This window comes from Chelonia mydas, chromosome 3 (assembly GCF_015237465.2).
Source record: "Chelonia mydas isolate rCheMyd1 chromosome 3, rCheMyd1.pri.v2, whole genome shotgun sequence".
Lineage (NCBI taxonomy): Eukaryota > Metazoa > Chordata > Testudines > Cheloniidae > Chelonia > Chelonia mydas.
Genome location: NC_057851.1, coordinates 63,432,478 through 63,459,241, shown reverse-complemented (window position 1 = coordinate 63,459,241; position 26,764 = coordinate 63,432,478). Strand labels below are relative to the sequence as shown.

Here is a 26,764-nt window from a genome sequence, read left to right as displayed (position 1 = left end):
TAAAAGTAAGGAAACTCCTTTCCCTCCTTAGGTAAACTAGCTTTAGGCTGAGCTAACAGCATTTCAAACTAGCTGAACAGAGCTTTTCACTAATTGATATTGGGACATCTCCTGAGAAGCCTCTAAAATACAAATCTCTGAGCCTTCATGATACAGAAGAGTACCACTAGAGGTGATTCCTCCACTCACTCTTATGCAGACTGTTTCCCAGTTAGGGTTGCCAACCCTTCTGGGTTTTTTGGAGTCTCTAGGAATTTAAGATTAATCTTTAATTAAAGATTATTCTATGTGATGCAACTTCTAGGAATTCATCCAGCCAAAACTGGCAGCCCTGTTTCCCTGCTGGACTTGGATTAGGTGTAGAAAAAGATCCTGCAACTTTCTGAAGAGGAGAGAGATAGAAGAATGATAGGTAAGCTTCATACATGTTCATATCTGGAAAGATTTCCACAGTAGGAGACCAACCAGTTACAAGGAAACATTCTCCCAGATGAGAAAATGGAACTGCTATTCACTCCCATCAGTTACTCTACCCTAGATCCACGAAGATATTTAAACTTCTAACTTCCTACTGATTTCAAAGGGAAGTTAGGAATCTAAATACCTTTGTGGATCTGGACCTCTATTCTCAGGGGTGCATAAAGAGACACAAATGAGGAGATAAAACCTCCACTCTTGCCCCTACTCAAAGCCTTATTTTATTTTTTATTTTTTGAGGACCCATCAACCTCCCTCAGAAACACTCCTCTTCCAGTTCCCGCCACATGAAAGAGACTGCCTATGTCTCTGTATCAACTGGGACAGAGTAGGTTACCTACTTTGTGTTTCACATATCCTCAGAATAACATGGCTACAACAGTACTTTATCAACGCTCCATCTCTTTTTCAAGTCTCCTATGAAAACATAAAAGGGTTGATGTTCTAACCCTTATTTACCCGAGTTTCTGTAGTGAGTAGTGCTTGTAGGATTGGTTCCACTATTACTTCTATCTCAAATCTCCCTCTCCCCATTATTATTTAACTCTGAACTGTACTTAATTCTGTATGGAATCTGGGGGGAGGGAATTAAATTTGTTTTGCATTTTATTATGTTTGATTTTTTGACATGCTATTTCTGTTTGGAGAATTGCTGTTGGCGCATCTGGCTTCTTTTTGCTGCAGACATTTGGGAGTGATTGCTTCTAATAGATTACTGCGAAAAGAGGAAAATCGTTAGGACTAGTTGTACTTTCCTGCATATCACAATTTATTGAGTAAAGCTGGAAGCAATGGATCTGGAATTAATTGTTAGTTTTCGTAAAGGTGTTCCCCACAATGCAGTGGACTAATCTTGAACTAAAATTCCCCATTACATAAGGGGAAAAGTGGATAAAAATTTTAAACTTCCAAGAAATCTAAAACTGTCTGTAGAATCCTCCACGCTCACTAGCTTGCTATACACTTATGCTGGCCATTACTGGCACAAATACAAAAACAAGTAGCATTTTCTCAGGAAATGGTGTAAGAACCTAGTTTGTTTCTGTAGCATGTGATTTTATTTTCTTGAAACCTCTAACATTTAAAAAAAACGTAGACACTATCCAAAGGCAAATGTCAGAGCTGTACTGTGTTATACTGAAATAGATCACAGTATAAATAGAGGAGTAATGAAAATAAAACTCCAGCTGAAATATTTCTCCAGGAATAATTCATCCGGATTAAATGATGACAAAAAGCCAAACAAGCCTTTTCAACGCTAAAATCTTATTTTGAAATTATTAATACTTTTCTAGTGATGACATTGATGGTTGTAATAATAATTACCATCTCCTCCAATCCTCATGTGCCAGGAATCAAACACTTAGGAAGTTGATTTTTAATTCAGTAAATAACACAGGGCAAGGTCATATTTCCCCTCCCCTTGCACCAAGGTCTTCCATACATGGATCTGGGAGTCAGGTGTGTCCTTATCCCCTTGGATCACTCTGCAGAATCCATACTGTGGTGTGTGTTGTGGCTGCCTAATGCCACTGTCAGTGGGCCATTGGGTGCCCTTTGATGCATAAGGGAGGAAGGGAGTGGAGTTGGGGCAAGCTTAGGGTGGGGCCAGTGGGAAATGCATGGAAGATAGCTTTTTTCTTCTTAATACAGCCCTAGGTTGAACCAACTATTGTGTATATTTCCCCCACCTCTCTTGGAGCTTCCACATCCATCAGGGAATCCCTGGTAGCATGGAACAACATTGCCAGGGAGCAGGCAGGGGAGGGGGATGGCAAGGCTTCCACAAGCAAGGTCCTGACCTTGCAAGGATCCCTGGAGTTGGAGATCTGCCAGGTTTGTGAATGCTTTTCTGTGGAGGGAATCAAGCTTTGTCTCTCCTGAAAAAGAAGGGGAAAATCCACATGGAGATTTCCCAGTATAAGTTCCCTCTTGTGGATTTTGCAATATAACTTAATTATGCAGCCAGGACACTGCCTGTATTGCCAATTCTAAAATCACTGAGCCAAATAATTCATCCCTGGTGTAACTTCACTGACGCTAGTAGAATTTCACTGGAGATGAATTTGGCTCATAGTGTTCCAGAGGATTGCTGCTACCTTGAGATGAAATAGAAAAGGATAAAATCTTGTGGGACAGGACCAAAATGTAAATCAGAAGGAAGAAAGGACAAAGAAAACCTAGTGTTGGGCACTACATTGAGTAAGAACTTCTGGCCATAGCCTTTTTTTCTAGGACAGTAGTATTAGTGTATAAAAAGTGAACCATGACTTATATTACTATAAACGGCTAAGAAATGAGTGATCTGACTCTTGTTTAATGTTCATAATTTTATTGCAAAAGTTTGATGATCCTTTTAAAGGACTAAATTCACTTCCCAAGGTTTGTCTTTTTTCATGCCTGCAAACAGAACAGCAGTTGGTTACATTCTTTGCTGTTTGTCCTCGCAGAAAGAGGTGCTAGGCTGCTTTTTTCTGCTCCGCTATTGTTTCTAACAAAAGGTACAGAAATAGGTTGCTCTTTGCCACCCAGGCAGACAGTTGCCACACTGGTCTGCCAATCAAACATAAAGGGCTGCCCTTGGAGCTGCAGAAATCCATCATAGTTTGGACGCTTGTGCAGTGTCAACTAATTTTAGTTACTGAGGCTGGGGATGATGTGAAGAGTGATTAGCTAAGGCACTTGTCCAAGACACAGCAAGGGTTATGGCTGTCCTTATGGCCAACAACTGCACAAATATGAGACAGGCTGAGTTTGTGAGAGCTGTTTCCACAAATTTATTTGAAGTGTGAGGCTACCTCCTATCTGTATTTATTATTCTAGCTGTTGGTGTAACGTTGATGAAAAACTCTGTTTACTTTAAACTGTTCCTGTTACAGGGGAAGTGTTGCTGCTTGCATTTTTTGCCTACACTGTGGATGTGAAGTGATTCCAAATTTAACATTACAAGAATATGGTTTTAAAAAAATAGTTTAAGGTGAGACATTCTATTTGTTCTGTAAACATTTTGCTTTTTAAGAGGTGTGTGTGTGTGTGTGTGTGTGTGTGTGCGTATGTATGTATGTATGTGTACATAAATGTTTTCTTCTGGCTCCAAATACACTCAGTACAGAACCTAAACCAGGTAAGATTTGGTCATTTGTCTCAAATGGGGGACTAGAGCAGTGAAAAGTTATGAACCTCAAACAATACTTCCAGCTTTCTAAAGGTTGACAGCCTTCCTTTGCATGTGTGTATAATTTAGGAAAACAGCCCATACAACTTCAGACAGCACAATAAGAGCTTCTGTCTGGGAATCCCTTTGTGAAAGGTTATGGATAGGTCTAACATATTTAAGTCCTTGCTTTCATTTCAGGCTATACTGGCAACAGATGAAGACCTACAAAGAGACCCATTTAGGCTTTATTGTTCCAGTTGTTTGGCATACTTCCACCTGATTGCTATAGGCTTGGCAGGCAGAAAAAGGAGTCTGAGATGTTACTGGTTTGATGTCACTAAGAAATAGCTCTGTGTTTAATACCCAGCATTCTAGTAGCAAAAGACTCCACCCACAGTTTAGCAGACATCTGAGTAAGCACTTTCAGAATCTAGCAGATGGTGATGACTATTACGTAACCTATCACTGCCAAGTTTAGTCCAGTTCCACATGAGACATTTTAAGTAAATTTGCAGATAAGCTCATCAAATTTGCATACAGCCATAAACTTCACTTTAAGGGGAATACGGACTGCCCTGAGCTGTGGAAGTGGTAAAACATGGAGCTGCATAAAACTTGGCACATAAGTGGATGTTGAAGAGTGTCTGGGGTGGGTGCTAAATTAAGATTGACTGGGGGGAGGAAACTGGAGTAACTGTTTGTGGAGCTGTCTGGGTGGAACATAGAGGTGGGTAGGGATTATCAGAGGGGTAGAGGACAGCTGAGTAGTAGCTAAAGGAACCTGGATTTGTAGGAGTGAGTGGGGACGCCTGGATGTAACTGGAGAGAGAAGCTAAGGGAAGCTGAGTTTTGGGGTGGTGGAGTCAGAGGCAAAATATATTGGGGGGCAAGTTCTATGGCTGGGACAAACTAGAAGTAGAGGGGATGGGAGGAGGGAGCTAGGGAGTTTTGCAGGAGGCATAAAGGGTGACAGCTGGGTGGGAGTGGTTAGAGGCTATTGAGAGGCTGAGGGTAGCTAGGTTTGAGAGGGTTCCAGGCAGGTAGCTACTGGGAGAAGTTAGGGCTTGGGGGGGGAGGGGAAGATAAGGGAGTTGGCTGAGGTGATGGAAGGTAGATAGGACTTTGGGGGCTGGTGGAGGTGGTGGCTTAGGGCCCGTTCTAGGCCCCTTCAGCTTCTGTCATCACTGCTCGGTTGTTCTTCCCCTACTCAGAAATGCTGGGGTGGGGTGGGGAAAGGATGGCAGGGATGTAGATAGAGGCTTCTTGTTGGCCTGCTCCTCCGGACCACAGTGGCTTCTGGTTGCTGTGTGTTGCAACTGCAGGCCATTCACTGAAAGGCCTGTGTGTGTGGGAGAGAGAGAGATGTGTGAGACTCAATAAATCCGCATAATCTGTTTTCGGCTGCACACCAAATTTACTTTGAGTAGTGTGTGTGTGTATAAATAAAATATGGTTCCAAATTCATCCCTGTTACACAGCTGACCTCATGGGCTCTAGTGTCCTGCAAGATGGGAGGGTCCCAAAGCTTGGGTACAGCCTGAGCCCAAACATCTTCACCGCAGTTAAACAGCCCCACAAGCCGGAGTCAGCTGACATGGGCCAACTGCGGGTGTCTAATTGCTGTGTAGACATGCCCCTCAAGTGCATGTTCAGTACTGCCACCTAGAGTATGAGGTCAGGGTTCAAGCATTAGCTTGCTTCCCCTCCCCCCCCACCCCCCCAAGACATCAGAGCTGGGAATGCTGAAGAGGTAAAATGGATTATGTTGCTGTAATCGAGCATAAATCCTCTTTGGTCTGTGCGGTCTCCTGCTCCTGTTAAGCGTACATAGCACCTTTAAAAGCAGGTATGCTGTGAAATGCATTTCCCCATGTAGCAATGGGAGTCCCCAGGAGAACCAGATGACCAAGAAGAGGCCTATGACTGCCTATATAAAGCAGTTCTCTAGGCTCAGTGGGGGGGGAGGGGGGTGGAGGGAGGGGGAAATAGGGATTTGGAAGGTTTCGTGCATGGCTCTCCTCAGCAGTCTGCAGAATACAATCTGTCTGTGTAGGACTGATGGTCTTCCATCCCAGCTCTCCACATGGAACAAGATTGTGAGTCTCTGTGGATGGGCCGGAAGCCTGGCTGTATGGGGGAAAGGTTGAATATGTTTTGTTTAGAAGGGAAAACTTCCTAATTTCGAATATTATTTGTGCAGCATGTGAGTGCCCCTGGGCGCAGAAGGAGGGGAATGGAGACAGCAACGGAAGTGCCCTTGATGGAGAGGTAGGGTGACCCCTGTTACTGTTTAATGGCAGATCCTCTAAATATAAGGAATGACACTGATGGGTTCAAAAGGGATTTTTGACCAATTTTGCTTGGCTATAGGTATGACTTCTTCTGTGGGAGGCCCTGGAGGTGTGAGCTGGTGGAAAAAGTTAAAGGAAGATGGCTGGAGGTGATTCCCTAGGCTCCAAATAGGGGTTGTAGCAGATGTTGTGTGGGGGGATTTGTTTTAAAATTCTGCTTAGTTCTTGGATACAGTGGTGATGGATATGGTATAAGAATCTGAATAAAAAAATGAATTCAACTAAAATATAGGAAGGAAGTTTGTCTAATGACAAAATTGTATAGATTAGATTTTGTATGTATCTACCCACTATCTTAATGCAGGTACAAATGAGTGATTCCTTTAAGTAAATCCTATTCCTATTATAAGTCACTATACTCACAAATGTGGGCTAGTTCAGTTACCAGCTAAGAAACACTTCATTCAGCAGTTAAGTGAATTATCTGGCAGTTGTATCTGTGGTTTACAAGGAACATACAGATCTGCATTACCAGTGTCAAAGACCACCAATATGAAAAAACAGCAAATGGGATTTTTATCTTTCAGCACGCTACAGAATGGATGCATAGGAGACACTTCTCAGTCTGTATGTAATCCAAGTAATGTAAGCCATTATCTCCAAAACAGAAGACTAAACTTAAAACTGCGCTACGTGAATCCATATCTTAAATATGTTTGACAATCAGTTCCCTTTATCTTACAAGCTCTGTGGCCGCTGGAAGGTGTTCATCGCCAGCATGAAATGGTTACTGCTGTGCAACAAGGCGATTACCTCAGAGGAGTTTGCTGACAGGCCAAGGAGTGAACACTTTAAAAATGGACTTGGATTTTTGGTTTTTGTGTTTAAATCCACTTCAAAAATATCCCAAGATGAGGAAAAATGTGCACAGAATAGAAGTCCAGGCAGTGAATGAATGCCTGTCCTGCCTTGGGACCTAGACAAGGAAACCATAAAAATGTAAAGTAAAAAATGAGGCTCTAACGTTGATTGTATAACTTCCATATTCTGTGTCGGGTTTTCTAAAATTGCAGCGGAATCTGTGAAAGAGACTGAAAGACAACAGAACCATTTGTATTTTTGCATAAGGGCAAAGATCAGAATCCCTGTAGGTAACAACTTCTAAGCATGTAGTACAGAAAGTACAAAGCTTCTTAATTTTCTATGGTCAGGAAATTGCAGTTAATATAAACTTGGCCTGAGATCATTCTGCCCCATCTCAGAATACTTGCGTGTTTCAGAAGTGATGAGCATCTGCCATTTCTACTGAAGTGAATGGGAGCTCAGCATCTATGACAGTCATTATTCATTCCTTCTTCCACTTAGGCCCTGATCCTGCAAGTACTTAACTATGGGCTTAACTTTGTGCACACACATAATTCCTTTGAAGACAGTGGAACTACTGATGAAAAAAATAGGTGTATAAATGTTTGCAGGACCTTTATATGCAAGCTTATTTCAATGCATACTGGCACTTTAAACGTCAATCCTATAAATAGCCATATCAAAATCTTTCATGCTATGAACAAGCACTTCCAGCCATTCTTGATGGATCAACTGACAATAAACATGATAAATTTGCTAGCAAAGTGGGACAAGTTTATCCCTAACGTAGCACCAATAACATCAGTGGATTTATACTGGGAATGAATTTGGTTCATTTATATTTTCTCAAATACTTTTTGAACATTCACTGCTGGAGCAGGAAATTAATGTGCCCTATTATCTCCATGTTGTGTATTTATCACCTAGGTTAAAGGTGACATCATAAACATTCAAAAGTCCTTGTACACAGAAAAACAATGAGTGGGAGAAGACTGCTGACCTTCCATTCACATCAAGTACACTCAACCATAGCCTCAAAGGTTGGTGTTAGTAACTCAAATGATTGCATGAGTCAAATGTTTCCCTATATGATGAATACCTGCAATGAGGGGTGAATTTGGGTCTGATTTAGAGATAAAGGTTTGACAATCCAAATGCCCATTTTAAATATCTAGATCTGAGGCTAGATGCCAGTGTAAATATTGGTCCTAATTAGCCCCTCTTGCAGGAAAACCCAGGTGAAGGTGCAAATGGAAAAGTGACATGTTTTGCTCCTGTATTGCTCCATAGTTAGAAGGTAAGCAGAACTTGCCTTCCCCCTCTTAGAGGGACAGATCAGTCAGGGCCCAGGGCCACTTGCTCTTTCACAATGGGCAGCATTGCTCCAGTACAGGGACCTGTATTATCTTTCCATGGGGAACTCTGCAGGCTTGGGTTGGTGTCAGGATTGTGTGTATGTCCCCACCTCTGCCCCCTCCATCCCACACACATTCAACACACCCCTATCCCTCAAAAAATTACCCCAAAGTTAACAAGTCTGGTAATAGTTAATAGGAAAGTGGCTGGCTTTCATGCCATACGGGATCCATCCATTGCATAGGTTTCAGAGTAACAGCCATGTTAGTCTGTATTCGCAAAAAGAAAAGGAGGACTTGTGGCACCTTAGAGACTAACCAATTTATTTGAGCATAAGCTTTCGTGAGTCCTCCTTATCCATTGCATAGTGTGTGAAAACTCAAACTCAGGCCAGTGTTTCTCTTAAAGCCAGGATACTGGGAGGAAAAAAGCATTTTTCACGGTGTCTCATTTGTGTCTAGTTACTTGTATCACTATGTCCGTGTTTCTTACAGTACTTAACAAGCTACTACTTGGAACATTAAAAAAGCACAGAAGTAAACTGCAGTGCTTTCGACACCATCGATCCCCAGGGTTCAGAGCCATTGTGCTGCATTGGTCTCATCTCATCAGCTCCAACCAGAACAGCCAGACACCTCAATGTATTTCAGAAACAAGATAAGCATGACTGCAGTAGTTTTATATGAATTAGTCAGCAGTGCTGCCCCCTTAAAATCTTAGTAGTTCTAAGCATCACACCATTAAAAAATGCCAGAAATTTCATAAGGACTATGACATAATAGTGAAAAAATGTTTGGCTTTTTAAAAACCAACATGGTACATTATCTCCATTATTGTGAATCCACGATAAAAACTGGAAGTGTGGGAGGAACATAAGCCTAATAAAAATTATCAATGCGTGGAGGAGACGAGGCTATTTAGAAATGTACTTATATTGGCATCTCCTTAGCTTTTATTACTTGGAACTTCTTTTTTTCCATTAGATAAGAACGGCCATACTGGGTCAGACCAATGGTTCATCTAGCCCAGTATCCTGTCTCCTGACAGTGGCCAATGCCAGGTGCTTCGGAGGGAGTGAACAGAACAGAGCAATTTATCTAATGATCCATCTCCTGTCGTCCAGCTTCTAGCAGGTGGAGGTTTAGGGATACCCAGAGCATGGGGGTTCATCCCTGACCATCTTGGCTAATAGCCACTGATGGACCTATCCTCCATGGAGTTATCTAATTCTTTTTTGAACTCTGTTATAGTTTTGGTCTTCACAACATCCCCTGGCAACAACCTGTCCACCGGTTGACATTGCATCACATTCACAGTTCCACATGTTGACAGTACGACATGTTGACTGTACAACATGTTGACCGCTACAGTGGTACCTTCCTTTCTATTTACGTTCTGTTCTGTTTTTGACTTTAGACTGTGCCCATCAATGTATTATGCAAACAACTGAAGCTCTTCTTCTGTTACTTGTGCCTACTGAAGAGTCTGCTTTGGATGCAGGAGAAGTAAGGCAGGCAGACAATAAAGGAAAAACAATGGGAACAGCCACAGCTGAAAGTGGGTGGAGTACTGTTCTCTTACTTGGGATCCCCAGAGTTTATAGAACAGTTTGGAGTTTGACTTTCCAACTGTAGGCCACTTGGCATTTGTAGGTGACATGAAGTAATAATTCATAAGGCAAATATTTATTGGAAAAAAATCCTTGTGATTTCTTAAAGTCACAGATACTAAATTTCTAATGAAACTAAATCTTACTAAAGAAAAAATAGCTTTCCATTCCTTCCCCATGGCTAGTTGAAATCCTTTCGGGAGTATATTATAAACCTAATATACATTTCTAATAATATAAAAAGTTACTCTGCTAGAGTTAACATGTTTGTTCATTATTCCAGCTGCATTAAGCAGTGCTGGTCTATCTCCAGAAATAAAGGAGGTTTTTTGGGATGCTTTTTTACCCTCTAGTTAAAACACAGGATTGAGAGTCATGTGGTCTGGATTCTATTCCCTGGGTTCTGTTGTCTTTATTTTAAGCTCTTTGTTGGAGGGATTTCCCCCTGTATGTTTTTCCAGTGCCTAGCACATGGAGGCCATGGCCTTTAGCTGCCATCACAATACATATACTATGCCTGCTCTGCTGAAGTCTTCCTGTATAACAATGGGACAGTACACTTGCTCTTCTGTGCCTCAGTTTCCCTCAGTTTGCATATCAAGGGGTAAGCCTACCTGCCAGGGTTGTTGTGAGCCATAATTCACTGATATGTGTAAAGTGCTATGTGAGCCATGACTACGAAATAATAATTTCTGAAATAAGTGGTGTATGCTATATGTAATTAAAAGCTATGTAGTTCTGGTCCATGCTGGGGAATACAGGAGACATTTTCTGACAAAAGAAACATATTCATGCACTTACTTCTTTTTGCTGTGCTCTCCAATATAAAGCTTTCAGAGTGCGATGAGAGAGTGACATGAACACCTCCAAACATCAAACTCGCCCTTCTATCATCACTGCAGTTCTTCTGAGGTGCTGAGTAATAGCTAGCATTTTAGGAAGGGTAATTAATGGTGGGACCTAGTCTGTGTTTCAATCACCTGCCTATCAATCAAATTCTGAGAGGTCAGAGTTCAATTAATTGATGACACCCTTGAGGCAACCTAAGCAGTTAACAAGTCAGTGAGACTTGGTGGAAAAACAAGCAGTAAGTTTTAAAAAAAACAACCAAAACCCTCCCATAAACTTTTGTTGCAATGTTACATCCCTCTTGTTTGTCTGTTCAGATTTACCCACTGTTCAAAACTGTTGCATGTAGTTTGTATGCAAAGAGCAAGCACTGTAGACACTGAAAAATCAGACCTATTTCAAAGTCAAACATCCTGCCTGCCATCTGTAGAGTCATCATCTCAAATATGCCAAAGAGAGGCAATCAGATTCTCTCAGTCTAAACTTACAGTTTTAGCTTTTTAAAAGTTCAGTGAAAAATCTATAGACGTGCTTTAAAAGTTTGCATTGTGTTCAGCTGTTTAAATCCCCATAAGTTTCTTATGTTTGGTGAATTCTCGTTTAGTAGTTTAAATCACTAAGTTTCGGTACACTTCCAAAAAACACTGAAATATGTGACTGTACTTTGGCAGAAGTCTTCACATCATTAATCTGTAATGAATCAGGCAAACTTGTTTTTAATTGAAGTCAAATCTAAAACATTTAAATCAACTTGGTTTAATCAAGATAGTTTATTGTGCCTTCACTAAAGTGAAATAAGTGAAGATATAACCCAGAGATATGTGAAACTCGGCATGTCCACAGTGCAGATATTTGTGTGAATATTTTATTTGGCTTAAGTATGTGCAGGTTTGCACCATGTCAAAATAATGCAAACCCACTAGTTTTTCAAGGGTTTGACATCAGATGGCTTGTTCATGTCTGAAAACCTTTCAGGCAAAATCTTTTGACAGGCCTGCTCTGGGCTGTATATGTGACAAAATATCAAACTGGCAGGTTTTGTTTGGTTTTGGTTTTCATCTCTTTTTCCCCCCTGCTTATACTGAACATTATTCTAATGAAATACACTGGCCTTGTACCTTATCTAAGACCAATCTTTTTGCCACTGATTTGTTTCTGGCTTTTTTGAGTGTAGTTTGTCTTTCCTTTATGGTCAGATAGGCTGATGAGAAAGGGGAAAACAGACTGGCACCTCTTTACTAACTTCCAATTGGTATAAATCTGCTCCTGAAGGGAAACAGGATGCAGAAAGCCTGCACAGGTTAGTTTGCATCCTGGAGATGCTCTCTGAAGAGACTCCATTTTTAACACTGCAAACCACTGTGCAAATTGGAGGTGGCGGGGGAGCGATGATCTCGGCGGGACTAGCTGGTGGATGTACTGGCAACACTTCAACTCCCATGGAACAACCCGGAGTGCAGCTTGTTTACTTGGGCTGTGTGCAGGAAAAACCCACAGTCAAAACAGATACTACAACTTTAATGTTGTAGTTATGTGAATCCAATTTTAAAAATATAACATTACTACTTTGTTTTTACCTTGGTGAATGAGTTGGTCTTCAATCTTACGCGTTAGGGTCCTGATCCTGCACCATTAAAGTCAATGGGAGCTTTGCCATTAGCTTCAATGGGCACAGCAGGATCAAGACCTACAAAATCTTGCACCCAGGAACAGTGCTGCCCACCATTTCTTCAATACACTGAATTGCAAGTCTTGAGCATTGTTCCCATTATGACTTACAGCAATAGGATATGTACAAGCTGTTGTGAGTGGATGAGATACTGGGGGTGAAGGTGGTCCTTTAGGTAACCAAAAATTTATCATATGTAGAAGTCTGCCTCCAGAATGAAACTAGTTTGACTGTAGCAATATTCTTATCTAGGGAAGTGGCATTTATACATTTGGGGGTTACAGAGTTAGGAGTCTGAAGTAAAATCTTAGTATTGAAGAAATAAAGCCGAAGCTTATGAAAAAGTAGATTCAAGTACATTTCATAAACCACAGTACTTGGAAATATTCCAAACTGAACTACTTAATTTCATATTTTGGAATGCTGTGCAACTTTAAATACAAAACAAAAAGTGGATCTGGTGGCCTACGAAAATCACTGTGTTAAAACTGAACAAGGCAAATGAATTGTCAAGATATGAATTACAGAAAAAGGGAAGATGAAAATAGTTCTGACCAAACACCAGGCCCTACCAGCTTTAAAAAGGCATGGAGTTCCATAGATGGCTTCGGATTCTCAAAGTAACCTAAGAAAGTTAGGTGCCCAAATCCTGATGGAACGCCACAGGAGTTTAGTATCTTACTCCCTTGGGGTCTTCTGAAAATACCAGCTAAGGCTGTGTAAGCTAAGGAGGCTTGTTTTTGATAGAATCCTCTTTGTTCTTCACCTAGGAATCAATCAGTCAGATGCATTACCTCATGCCTTGACAAATTATTAAGGTTATAGCAGTGAAGATAAGACTCCAAGGGTGTTATTTCCTAATGACCAGAAACTTTATTTTATTTAGCACAAGGAGCAAGATCTTGCCATGTTGAGGGAGACAGAAGACAGAGATGGAAGATAGGCTGGCCAAAGTAGCAGGTCACCACCATGTATGCTATGTATCGTGACTGTTAGAACTACTTGGAAGACTGCAAGTTGTGGACTTCATGAGAGCTGTCACAGGCCATAAATTTGAGATGATATGGGTCTGGTGCTTATGTCTACATAAAAATATCTGTGTATGCCATTGGGTGGAAGCAGTGAAGTGATTCAAAGGCATCATGAAAACTTTAAGGAGACAATAATGCTCTTTTTCCAGATATCCTTGGCAAACATCTGGTAACAGTAGATATGCTACATGACTTGGAAATGATAAAGGTAATACATTTTCCCCTCCCCCAAATCAATATATGGCAAAAATAACACTTGTGTCCTCAAGTAAATGAGAAAAATATATGGGCTGTGTTACATGAGACCTGTAATATAGGGAGAATTTTCCCTGGCTTTGTTGGGGCCACACTTAATGAGGCAGAAGAACTCTCAAGCTTGCTAATGTGCCAGATGTGGAAGTTTGCTTCTGATTCAGATCAAAATATTTGGACAGAATCCAGATCTAAAGCTGGAAAATAGCAGGGATTGCTTTCTCTGACTATTTTCAGTGTTTTCAGTATACTACTTTTACCTGTTTGGAGCCTTATGCGACTTATATACTGATGTCTCTCAAAGTGGCAAATAGGATTGTTTCATTGTTTTGCTTCTTAGCTGTATTTTTTCTTAATTATGAGCTCATCTGCTCTTACTACTGGCTTAATTTGTTTCACACCAGTTGAAACTAGCAAATAGATCCATTCTTGGCACTTAACTGTCCAAAGACTAACTTGATGTGGCTGCCTGAAATGGCAGGGGACTGAGCTCAATGAGGGGGTCTTTTCCAATCCTACGTTTTATGTCATAAATCTGCATCAGGGCTTCATCTAGTCATCTGTAGGGGTCAGGCAGGAACCCACACACACACTGACTGTATTCTTTTTTTTTTTTTTGGACTCCTTCCTCTGAAGCATCAGAGATGGCCACAGCTGGAGATATCGCTGGCCACCCCTCCGGGTGTCCTCTGAGGTGGTACCAAGATTCTTCCCTCAGATTCTTGGCTGGTGACTCTTGCTCACATGCTCAGTGTCAAACTGACTGCCATATTTGAGGTCCGGAAGGAATTTTCGCCCAGGTCAAACTGGCAGGGACCTTTTTGAACTTTTTACCTTCCTCTGCAGTGAGGGGCATGTGTTGCTTGCTATGTTCATCTGGGCATAGCTCATCAGATCAATTCCCTGCCTTTGCAGATGCCTCAAGCATTAGTGCACCTTACTCTCTGCTATTCTCTGTCTGTGACATGCAATAGTTTAGTCTCTGGAGGACAATAAGATTTTGTTTTAAACCAGATCAATGGGCTTGATACAGGGTAACTAGGTGGGACTTAGTGGCCTGCAATGTTCAGGAGGTCAGACTATATAATCAGAATATCCCTTTTGGCTGTAATCTCTATGAATAAATTACCTCTGAAATTTATATACAGGTCATTACCATGCTTACATCAAATAAGTTATGCTAGTACTGAGGTATATAAGAGTGAATTGGCTTTACTTTATATCCCAACATGGTGGTGACAGTTCTTCAGATCTTCTCACTTGTCCGGCACTATCTGAGTAGATTCTAAGCTATCACACAAGCTTAGGCCTGGTATACACTACGAGGTTAGGTTGAATTTAGCCACGTTAGGTCAATTTTTTATAAGGAATGCGTCTACACAACCACCCTGTTCCGCCGACTTAAAGGGCTCTTAAAATCGACTGCTGTACTCCTCCCTGACAAGGGGAGTAGTGCTAAAATCTACCTTCCTGGGTTGAATTTGGGGTACTGTAGACACAGCGCTGTGCAATTCGATGGTATTGGCCTCCCGAAGCTATCCCAGAGTGCTCCAATGTGACCTTTCTGGACAGCACTTTCAACTCTGATGCACTAGCCAGGTACACAGGAAAAGCACAGGGAACTTTTGAATTTCATTTCCTGTTTGGTCAGCGTGGTGAGCTCAGCAGAACAGGTGACCATGCAGTCTCAGAATCGCAAACGAGCTCCAGCATGGAGTGAAAGGATCTGATTGCTGTATGGGGAGAAGAATCTGGGCAGGCAAAACTCCAATCCAGCAGAAGAAATGCTGATATATATGCCAAAATCGCACAGGGCATGGTAGACAGAGGCTACACCAGGGATGCACAGCAGTGCCGCGTGAAAATTAAGGAGCTCAGGCAAGCCTACCGAAAGACAAAGGAGGCAAATGGTTGCTCCAGGTCAGAGACCCAGACATGTTGCTTCTATGATTAGCTGCATGCCATTCTAGGGAGGGACCCTACCGTATCCCACCACTGTCTATGGACACCTGCAAGGTGGCAGCCTAACGGAACGCGGAGGAGGATTTTGTGGATGAGGAGGAGGAGAATGCGCAGCAGGCAAGCAGAGAATCTGTTCTCCCCAGCAGCCAGGACCTTTTCATTACCCTGGAGCCAATACCCTTTCAGGGTGTATTGTTCCTGGACCCTCAAGGTAGAGAAGGCCCCTCTGGTGAGTGCACATTTGTAACTACACTACAGGGGTTTAAAGCAATTGTGTCTAATGTTTGATTTGCCCTGAAGAATCGGTATGCATTCGCAGCCAGTACAGCTACTGGAAAAATCCGTTAACATGTCTGGGGATGGAGCAGGAATCCTCCAGGGGCATCTCCGTGAAGCTCTCCTGGAGGTACTCTGAAAGCCTTTGCAGAAGGTTTCGGGGGGGGGGGGGGCTCCCTTATTTCATCTTCCACAGTAGGACACTTTACCATGCCAAGCCAGTAGCAAGTAGCCTGGAATCAGTAGAGCACAAAGCATGGCAGCAAATGGTCCTGGGTTTTGGTCGCATTCATGCAACATTCGGTCTTTATCTTTCTGTGACAGCCTTAGTAGAGTGATATCACTCATAGTCACCTGGTTGAAATAGGGGAATTTTTGTAAGGGAACAGAAATCTACTCTGTTTGGTGACCCCCAGCACATTAGACCCCGATCATGCTGGGCTTTTTGCACTTGGCTAAAAGGAATCATCCTGGAGAACAGCCATGCGGGGGAGGGGTGTGCTGCACATCCACCTCAAAACCGCAGCCCTCCTTTTAAACGGCAAACCCAACCAGCATTGGCTGCTATGGGAAGGGAGGGTGCTGCAGTTTGAAACCATTCCCACATGTTATGAACATGGAAGAAACCAACCCCACGTACCCTTTGGCTTACCATGGCTGCCTGGAAACCGAATTCTGTTGCCCAGCCACTTGTGATGTGTTATCATACCGGCAGGCGCTCAATATAAAAGGCAAAATGCGACCTTGTAACTAAAACACATGTGCTGTCTGCAGTGAATTGCTTGATTCACTGTGAAAGAGTCTCCCTTTTGTTCTCAGAAATGTATCTTCTTAAATTCAACTCTCCCCTTTTTCTCCCCTGCAGCTGCAAATGTTTCTATGCTCCCCATATCAACTCAGTCCCTGAGGTTATCGCAGATTAGAAGAAGAAAAAAATGCACTTGCGATGACATGTTTTCCGAGCTCATGCACTGATAGGGCACATGAATGCATGGAGGCATTTGGTGGCAGAGGCCAGGAAAGCATACAATGAGTGTGATCTGAACACGCAGGAGATGTTGAAGCTAATGGGGGAGCAAATGGACATAATGAGGCATCTGGTGGAACTGCAGGAAAGGCAATTGGAGTACAGACCCGCACTGCATCCATTGTGTAACTGCCTGCCCTCCTCGCCAAGTTCCATATCCTCCTCACCCAGACGCCCAAGAACGCGCAGGGATGGGGGGGGGCAGGGAGAGGCTCCAGGCACCCAGCCACTCAACTCCAGGGAATGGCCCAAGCAACAGAAGTCAGCATGGATTCACCAAGAGCAAGTCATGCCTGACTAATCTAATTGCCTTCTATGACGAGATAACTGGCTCTGTGGATGAAGGGAAAGCAGTGGACGTGTTATTCCTTGACTTTAGCAAAGCTTTTGACATGGTCTCCCACAGTATTCTTTCCAGCAAGTTAAAGAAGTATGGGCTGGACGAATGGACTATAAGGTGGATAGAAAGCTGGCTAGATTGTCGGGCTCAACGGGTAGTGATCAATGGCTCCATGTCTAGTTGGCAGCCAGTATCAAGTGGAGTGCCCCAGGGGTCGGTCCTGGGGCTGGTTTTGTTCAATATCTTCATAAAGGATCTGGAGGATGGTGTGGATTGCACCCTCAGCAAGTTTGCAGATGACACTAAACTGGGAGGAGTGGTAGATATGCTGGAGGGTAGGGATAGGATACAGAGGGACCTAGACAAATTGGAGGATTGGGCCAAAAGAAATCTGATGAGGTTCAACAAGGACAAGTGCAGAGTCCTGCACTTAGGACAGAAGAATCCAATGTACCACTACAGACTAGGGACCGAATGGCTCGGCAGCAATTCTGCAGAAAAGGACCTAGGGGTTACAGTGGACGAGAAGTTGGATATGAGTCAACAGTGTGCCCTTGTTGCCAAGAAGGCCAATGGCATTTTGGGATGTATAAGTAGGGGCATTGCCAGCAGATCGAGGGACGTGATCGTTCCCCTCTATTCGACATTGGTGAGGCCTCATCTGGAGTACTGTGTCCAGTTTTGGGCCCCACACTACAAGAAGGATGTGGAAAAATTGGAAAGAGTCCAGCGGAGGGCAACAAAAATGATTAGGGGACTGGAACACATGACTTATGAGGAGAGGCTGAGGGAACTGGGGATGTTTAGTCTACGGAAGAGAAGAATGACAGGGGATTTGATAGCTGCTTTCAACTACCTGAAAGGGGGTTCCAAAGAGGATGGCTCTAGCCTGTTCTCAGTGGTAGCAGATGACAGAACAAGGAGTAATGGTCTCAAGTTGCAGTGGGTGAGATTTAGGTTGGATATTAGGAAAAACTTTTTCACTAGGAGGGTGGTGAAACACTGGAATGCGTTACCTAGGGAGGTGGTGGAATCTCCTTCCCTAGAAGTTTTTAAGGTCAGGCTTGACAAAGCCCTGGCTGGGATGATTTAGTCGGGGATCGGTCCTGCTTTGAGCAGGGGGTTGGTCTAGATGACCTTCTGAGTCCCTTCCAACCCTGATGTTCTATGATTCTATGATTCTAAGGCTGTCATTCAAACAGCTTTGATTTGTAAGCAATATGGCCTTGTCCTTCCCTCCTCCCCCACCCTACCCCGGCCACCTTTTACTAGTCAGCGTTGTTGGTGATCTCAAGTTTTTTTAATAAATAAAGAATGAATGGATTCAGAACAATAGGGACTTTATTTCCTGTGCCAACTGTGGTTGAGGTGGGGGATGGGGATTGGCTTACAGGGAAGTACATTCATCAAAGGGGGCGGCTTTGCATCAAGGACAAACACACACAACTGTCACACTGTAGCCTGGTCAATTAAGAAACTGTTTTTCAAAGTCTCTCTGATGTGCAGCGCACCTCAGTGTGCTCTTCTAATTGCCTTGGTGTTTGGCTTTTCAAAATTGGCCACCAGGCAATTTTCCTCAACCTCTCCCTCCGCCCCCATAAATGTCTCCCCCTTACTCACAGATATTATGGAGCACACAGCAAGCAGCAGTAACAATGGGAATATTGCTTTCGCTGAGGTCTAACCTACTCAGCAAACAGCGCCAGCATCCTTTAAAACGTCCAAAGGGACATTCTACCACCATTCTACACTTGCTCAGCCTATAGTTGAACTTCTCCTTACTGCTGTCCAGGCTGCCTGTGTACGGCTTCATGAGCCATGGCAGCAAGGGGTAGGCTGGGTCCCCAAGGATAACTATTGGCATTTCAACATCCCCAACAGTAATTTTCTGGTCTGGGAAGAAAGTCCCTTCTTGCAGCTTTTCAAACAGCCCAGAGTTCTGAAAGATGCAAGCGTCATGCACCTTTTCCGACCATCCCACACTGATGTCGGTGAAACGGCCCTTGTGATCCACCAGTGCTTGCAACACCATTGAAAAGTACCCCTTGTAGTTTATGTACTGTTTGGCAAGGTGTTCCGGTGCCAAGATAGGGATATGCATTCCATCTATCACCCCACAACAATTAGGGAACCCCATTGCAGCAAAGCCATCCACTATGGCCTGCACATTTCCAAGAGTTACTACCCTTGTTAGCAGAAGGTTATTGATTGCCCAGGCTACTTGGATCACAGCAGCCCTCACGGTAGATTTGCCCACTCCGAATTGATTCCCAACTGCCTAATAGCAGTCAGGAATTGCAAGCTTCCACAGGGCTATCGCCACTCGCTTCTCAACTGTCAGGGCAGGTCTCATCTTGGTATTCTCACCCTTCAGCACGGTGGGAAGGCTACTCACAAGGTTCCATGAAAGTGGCCTTATGCATGCCAAAGTTTCACAGCCATTGGGAATCCTCCAGTACCCACAATCCTATGTGGTCCCACCAGTCTGTGCTTATTGGCCGGGCCCAGAATCGGCATTCCACTGTACCAACGTGCCCCAGTGCTGCCATGATATCCCAATTGCCACATCCCGTGCTTTCTGCAACGTCTGTGCCCATGTCCTCCTCGCAATCTTCCTCATGCTGGCAGCTCCTTGCTAGGCTCTGCACATACTGCAGGATAACGTGCGAGGTGTTTACAATGTTCACAAAAGCAGTGTGCAGCTGAGTGGGCTCCATGTTTGCCGTGCTATGGCGTCTGCACAGATAACTCAGGAAAAAAGGCATGAAACGATTGTTTGCCATTGCTTTCAAGGAGGGAGGAAGGGAGGGGAGACTGATGACATGTACCCAAAATCATCTGTAACAATGTTTTTGCCTCATCAGGCATTGGAAGCTTAACCCAGAATTCCAAAGAGCAGCGGGGACTGTGGGATAGCTTCCCACAGTGCACCACTCCGTGAGTCGATGCTAGCCACAGTATTGAGGATGCATTCCGCTGACCTAATGCACTTAGTGGGGACATGCATGATCGACTGTATAAAATTATTTACTAAAGATTGACTTCTATAAAATTGACCTAATTTCATAGTGTAGACATGCCCTTAGAGATCTCTTGCTGTTGCTAGTCTTCTATGTTAGAAGTTGCATTATTCTGGCAGACGTTCACTAGACAATTCTTAGCACTGTTTAATTTAAACTGGATGATCTTTCAGTTTCTCGTTCATGCATGTGTCCCAGGATCCTTATTAGATATAGACCAGTAGTAAAAAAATCAGCTTTCTGAACATTGTTACTGACAGAGTAGCCCCATTTAATTTAAGAAATCCTATCCAAGTTAGGTCTGACAGGTGTTTAGTAGATGAAGCTGAAAAATGACTGCCTGGGTTACCTCTCTGTATTAACTTAGATGGAATATATGGGCCCAAAGAGTCAAAGGTGTTAACATAATCCAGTTACTGTCCAACATTAAATAGTTTTAAACAAGGCTTGGTATACAGAGACCTCAGCCTGCTTAGTACCTTGGTAAACACACCATTAAAAATCATTTAAATCTTTTAATAAAGATCCAGAAAAGAAGGAAAACAGTAAAAGCATTTGAAAGGTAAAATATTAAGTAAAGGCTTTCATTTGAAAGGGAACAAGGATGTTGTTACTTCGGCCATAGAGAGCTTTGAGAAGAAAACACCCACTTGTTTGGCAGTCTCTTAGATGGTAATAATGGTCTTTTTTGAGGAAAAGAGAAAGAAAGTTAGTTGAGATGGACTGGAGTTATTGTTGCTGTTGTTGAAGTCTGATCCTGTTTCCAAGAAAACAAAACAAGATGGGGCCGGAGAAAAACAAAAGCGGGAGAGACAAGAAAGGTTAAGATATAGAAGCTGCATTTTCTATCTGTCATTGATTCTCACTTGCAACTTCATTGCTGGAGAAACACAGACATAGCACATGGTCTTATCAGCCACTCTGGGACCTGGCAAACTTGTACCAGCATCAGGCTGTTTAGGACATTAAAAGCCTCTTTCTGGTCATGGGCTTACAGCAGCATTGCAAAAGATGCAGCCTTGATTATCTAAGCCAGACTTTTATTAAACAGAAAGAAAAAGGAGGGGGATAGGAAAAGAGAAGAAATAAGTTAGGAAAAGAAAAGAATACACAAGGGGGAGAAGAGACAATGTCACAGCCTAGGTGGTGTTTGAGAATTAGCTGGAGCTGGTGGAAGTGGCAATGCATGTGTCTCCCTCTCTGTGGCCTGTTCTGGTCAGGACATCTTTTAGGATTAGAATAAAGAAGGTCCAGAGACCCTGGAGATTGGGGTGGCAGCCATAATGGTAAAGCTCACTCCTTCCCTCTCTCTCGTATTTCAGTCAGTGCTGCAATTCATTAGCTTTTCCCCCAGAGTCCTTTTCCGAGCACCCTAGAAGGGAGTGATGGGTGGAACAGACTATTCCCTCACTTTTTGTCCACTGACTAGGCCTAATTTCTGATGCACCAATTTTGATTAATTAATTTCCGGTCTCCTGTTGTTGTTTACCAGGCATGATCTTAACACAGTCTCTGAGTTATATCAATAGGCCTTTTTGTTGGACTAATTCAGTTTTTCTGCCTCATTTTTGCACCTTTTTCCATCAACATTTGTTACTAAAGGTATTGTGATATTTTATGAACTTTCACTCACTTTTCACAGTTGAGCTTACAGTTAGAGTAACGGTAGAGGCCCAAAAAGAAAAGGAGTACTTGTACCTTGAGGAAGAAAAAAACAGAAGTAAGAGTGAGCAATATAAAATTAGAGTGATGGGAAGAATGACATTTACTATTTTGTCTTCATGTAGCTTGGAAGAATAAACCAATAACGTGGTTGATCAGCCTTGCATACGTAGGCAGATGCAATGGTTTTTAAAGCATACTGGCTGTCTTTGGCTGTGGACTGAGTCTTTTGTCTCCAAGTGGCAAGCTTACAGAGCTGCTTTCTTGAATTATAGATCACTTTTCTTTGTTTACTGGGACACTGAAGTTTTATTTGCAGCTCCTTCCAGAGTACATTCCTACCTGTGAACAGTGCTTAGCTGTTCTTCTCTGAATTGAGGTATTTTGACCTCAAAAAACCAAAATACTCTCTAAATTTTTCTTGTAGAAGTTTGGTACATAATGCTTTTTAAGTACCTCCACCTGGGTCTCATACTCCATATCTTTTCCTGTGGAAAATATATTTAAGCACTGTGTACCGCTTACCCAGTAGTGTTAAGAAAACATATTTTCTCTTTTCACTGTCTTGAAAAAGAAATACTTCACTGAACATTATATTTCAAATTCTTCCCCCTTTAAATTAAAGTTTCAGAAGAGATTATTTGTAATGGTGGCCATTTTAGCTTTTCGACATTTCATTTTCTTTAACCAGGGGGGACATATTCACTTTCCCTAAGCATCTTGTTGTTTTACAGCCTTATCCTTATTGTCAGAATTTTGTCTTTCCTTACAAAATTAAAATCAGAAGCGTATAGTTGCTTTTTATCTTCTTTCAGTTCAATCAAAAGTAAAGACACCCTGAGAGAGCACTACATACCTCTTGAATCATAGAATCACAGGGTTAGAAGGGACCACAAGGGTCATCTAGTCCAACTCCCTGCCAAGAGGCAGGATTTGTTGTGTCTAAACCACCCAAGAAAGATGGCTATCCAGACTCCTTTTGAAAGTCTCCAGTGAAGAAGCTTCTACAACTCCTGAGGCAGTCTATTCCATTGTCCTACTGTTCTTACAAATAGGTAGTTTTTCCTGAGATTTAATCGAAATCTGCTGTGCTGTAGTTTGAACCTATTGCCTCTCGTGGCAAAAGAGAACAATTTTTCTCCATTTTTTAAGTCAGCCTTTCAAGTATCTGAAAATAGCTATCATAGTCCCCCTTAATCTCCTCTTTTCCAAACTAAACATACCCAGTTCCTTCAGCCTTTGCTCATAATTTTGAAAATCCCTAATTTCAAGGGACATATTTCACTTTCATCTCAAAACTGCCTAAGTTCCACACAAACTTTGTATCACTCATTTTCTTTTGGAAAACTAGCTACTTTAGAAATAGACCCTCAGTTTCATGATTCTTTATGAAGCTCCTTACGCTAAAAGAATCCGTCTTCTTGCATGAATAACAGTCTTGTGTCTTTGTCACTATAAACAGAGGCTTTCTGGAGGGACTGATGGCAGGCGTAGTCCCTGATCATGTGATGGCCAGGCTATAAAAAAGAACTACCCCCCTCTTGCAGGTGAGAGAGACAAATTGACTAAGGAGAGGTCAGATGCAGACCTGGTTGGAAAAATCCAAAAGTAGCTTTGTGAAAAACTATTTTGTTGATTTGTCTTCCAAAATTTCATTTAAAATGAATTTCCTTGCCCCTTCCTCCAGTTAGGGAAAACCTTATCAAACACAGTTTTCAGTAACCAAAATATCATGCTAGCCATTTTGATGTGTTTGATTTTTTGCGGGGGGAAGGGGAAATGTTGATAATTTTTTTTCCAAAAGGCCATTTTTAATCAAACTTAAACATTTGACCAGCTCCATGTGAGAGGAAATCCCCTCCTCCCTCCCATTTCCTCCTCTGCATCAACAGGAGTGAAAACTGTGGCCCAAGGAGGGTCAAGGAATGAACTGTTTGGCCTAGTCCCGGCTAATACATTGTTTTTGTCTTGGTCCTTTTTAAAAAATAAATTTCCCCTCTTTTCTAATGGGTTCAACATTGTGTGGCTTTTTCTTTTCTTTTTGTTTTTTAAATCCACATTCATGTTACTACTTTCCACTGGATATGTGTGAATGGAGTAGAAGGAAATTGTCTTAAAAATAGTATGAATGTTGCTTTCTCTTACTTTTTAATCTTTCTTCTACCTTTTTCACATTTTACCACATAGTAAGGAGTAAGAAACTGATGTATGCGGTGGGGCGAGGGGCATCAGCAAGAAAATCAATTTAAGACACTTTTCATTTCAAATTTTTTACTGAAGCTTCATCAAACCACCTTTTCCTGAGGAAAACTTCATTTTCCGGTAAACCCCCTTTTTTGACCCAAAAAAACCTGTCAACATTTTTTGCAAGCTCTACTAAGTTCATCACATCTATCTTGACATAAACACAATTAACAGCTTAAAGTAGTGTGCAAAACAGTGGAAAAGTTCATTTTCTGCCAATTCTTTTATTCTCCGTTCAGCGTCTTTTATAAAATTATTTATCTCTAAAGAATCATCCCTTCCCAATGTTTGGACTTTATGGAACTCTTGTAGGATGCTGCATGTATTAATCCTACCTATAATATCTGTATTCCATGGTATAAAGTCATAATGAGTGTTTGCATTGTAAACCTCTGTAATTGTGAAACTCATCAAACAGGAAAAGAAGCATTAATAAAAGTGCCGGTCCCACTGAAGATGGCCCACTGAAGGCAAATGAGGCATTGTATAGCATCAAAGGACAGAGACCTTGTTGATTGCATTTGTAACTCCCTCCAGGAAGGAAAGGCCTGTGCATGAATTCATCCCCTTGACTTGGATTCTGGGTTGAATGGGGGATAAAAATCCCTGACAAGGAGAAACTGGGCCTCTTTATGCTGTCTGGACTTTGAGGGGCAAAGATTCCTATATATAAGCAAGAGGTTGTCATGCTGCTTGGCATGGGTTAGCCCTAAAGGACATATAGAGCTGCTTATTATAGAAGCTTATATTACATTTTGAAATCTAAGACTAGCTTGTATGTGTGTGTTTCCTGTTTGAACCTTGTAAATAACTCTCCTTTTTTATTAGTTAATAAATGTTTAGTTAGTTAGTTACGGAGTAGTTACAGCCATTGTCTTTGGTTTGAGATTGAAATACAATTCACCTGGGGTAAGTGACTGGTCCTTTTGGAACTGGGAGTAACCCAAACATTGTTTCAGAGTAGCAGCCAGCAGTCTGTATCCGCAAAAAGAAAAGGAGTACCTGTGGCACCTTAGAGACTAACAAATTTATTTGAGCATAAGCTTTTGTGACCTACAGCTTGGAATGCATCCGATGAAGTGAGATGTAGCTCACGAAAGCTTATGCTCAAATAAATTTGTTAGTCTCTAAGGTGCCACAAGTACTGCTTTTCTTTTTGCTAAATATTGTTGTGATTTTTGGTGGCAGGATAGACTGCAATGCTCAAGGGGACTGTCTGTGACTGCATGGCAAGACTGTTACAGTGCTTTAGGAGTTCACACTTCCTGCTGGGTTGTTGAATTCTAATTATAGAACTGCTCTCTTTGCTGTGAGAGCAACCACTCTTGGTCAGCTCACATTTACAGCTACAGCATGTAAATCATTCCCAGCTCTGTATGAGTGCTATAGCCAGCCACCTATGAATTACACTGCAGGGTAACACCAGCAAACTCCCAGTCTCAAATGTTCCCCCCAGAAATGTACATCCTGTACTGCCCAGCATCCTCCCGGACAACAGAAGCTCATATAAAGTTCATTATTTCATTAATAGAAATTGATATAAATAAATCTTGTTATCCCACATGAAGTGTCCCAAATTATTCAGTCCAAAAACACTTGTTTAGATAAAACAAGTTTATTAACTACAGAAAGATAGATTTTAAGTGATTACAAGTAACGAAGCATAAAAGTCAGAATTGGTTACAAGAAAATAAAAGGTAAAATGTGATAATATCTAACTTAACAAGCTAAATGAATTAAAAGCAAAGGTTTCTCTCACCAAATGCTTTAGCAGTCTTACTGGCTGGACTCCTTTCAGCCAGGATCCCTCCCACAATTCAGTGTTAACTTCTTTGCCTTCAGGTGGTGTTGATGCCCTGGGGAGAGAGAAAAGGAGGAATCATTTGGGACATCTATTCCTTTTTCTTATAGTCCCCCCTTTTTCTTTGAAAGTCATCTCTAGCTGAGGTTCAGGAGACAGAAGGTCTGTGGGGTTGGGAACCTCCAGCTGTTTTTTTGCCAAAATGTAGATTTCTCACTCTCACCCTTTTTCCTGCTGAAAAATGGCCACATAGCAGGTAATAGTTCATTTGATTTTGTTGATACCTGGGTACAGCATTGGTTTGGCTTTTGTCTCTGAGGAACTGATTTGTGGCTGCTTTTCTAAACTTGGAACATGTCACAGTGTTGTTATACAGGAGAATCTTATAACTTTATAAATGATGCCTCACACACATTTTACCAGTACAATAATGATCAGCAATTTGCATTTTCAAATGATACCTCACAAGGTATATTTTGTACAAAATCCATTATAGTTTTGTAAAAAGGGTGAACATAGGGACACAGAATGTTACAAGAACATGCAACCAGTTTGGGGTTTCTGCCCTGAGGCCGGCACTCATGGAAGTGAGCTGCGCCAGACAGTCTGACAGCCACCATGGTTGAACAACAGAATGAAAGAAGGGAATAAAGGCAAAAAGGCATCTTTTAAAAATTGGAAGTAAAATCCTACTGAGGAGAACAGAAAGGAGCATAAACTCTGACAAGTTAAAAGTAATAGTTTAATGAGAGGGCAGGCCAAAAAAGAATTTGAAGAGCACCTAATAAAAGACTAACATCAAAAAAAATTTTAAGTACATCAGAAGCAGGAAGCCTGCCAATCAATCAATCAATGGAGCCACCAGGCAACTGAGGTG

General features: G+C 42.1%; 1 long non-coding RNA gene across 1 annotated transcript; it reads left to right on the top strand.

Annotated features, from left to right (window-relative positions):
* The first annotated feature begins 87 nt into the window (after window positions 1-87).
* Window positions 88-6,133, top strand: LOC122464989. Its single transcript, XR_006289473.1, has 5 exons — window positions 88-172; window positions 305-412; window positions 3,357-3,454; window positions 5,835-5,902; window positions 6,005-6,133. It is a non-coding gene; the product is annotated as an uncharacterized LOC122464989 (long non-coding RNA).
* The last annotated feature ends 20,631 nt before the right edge of the window (window positions 6,134-26,764 follow it).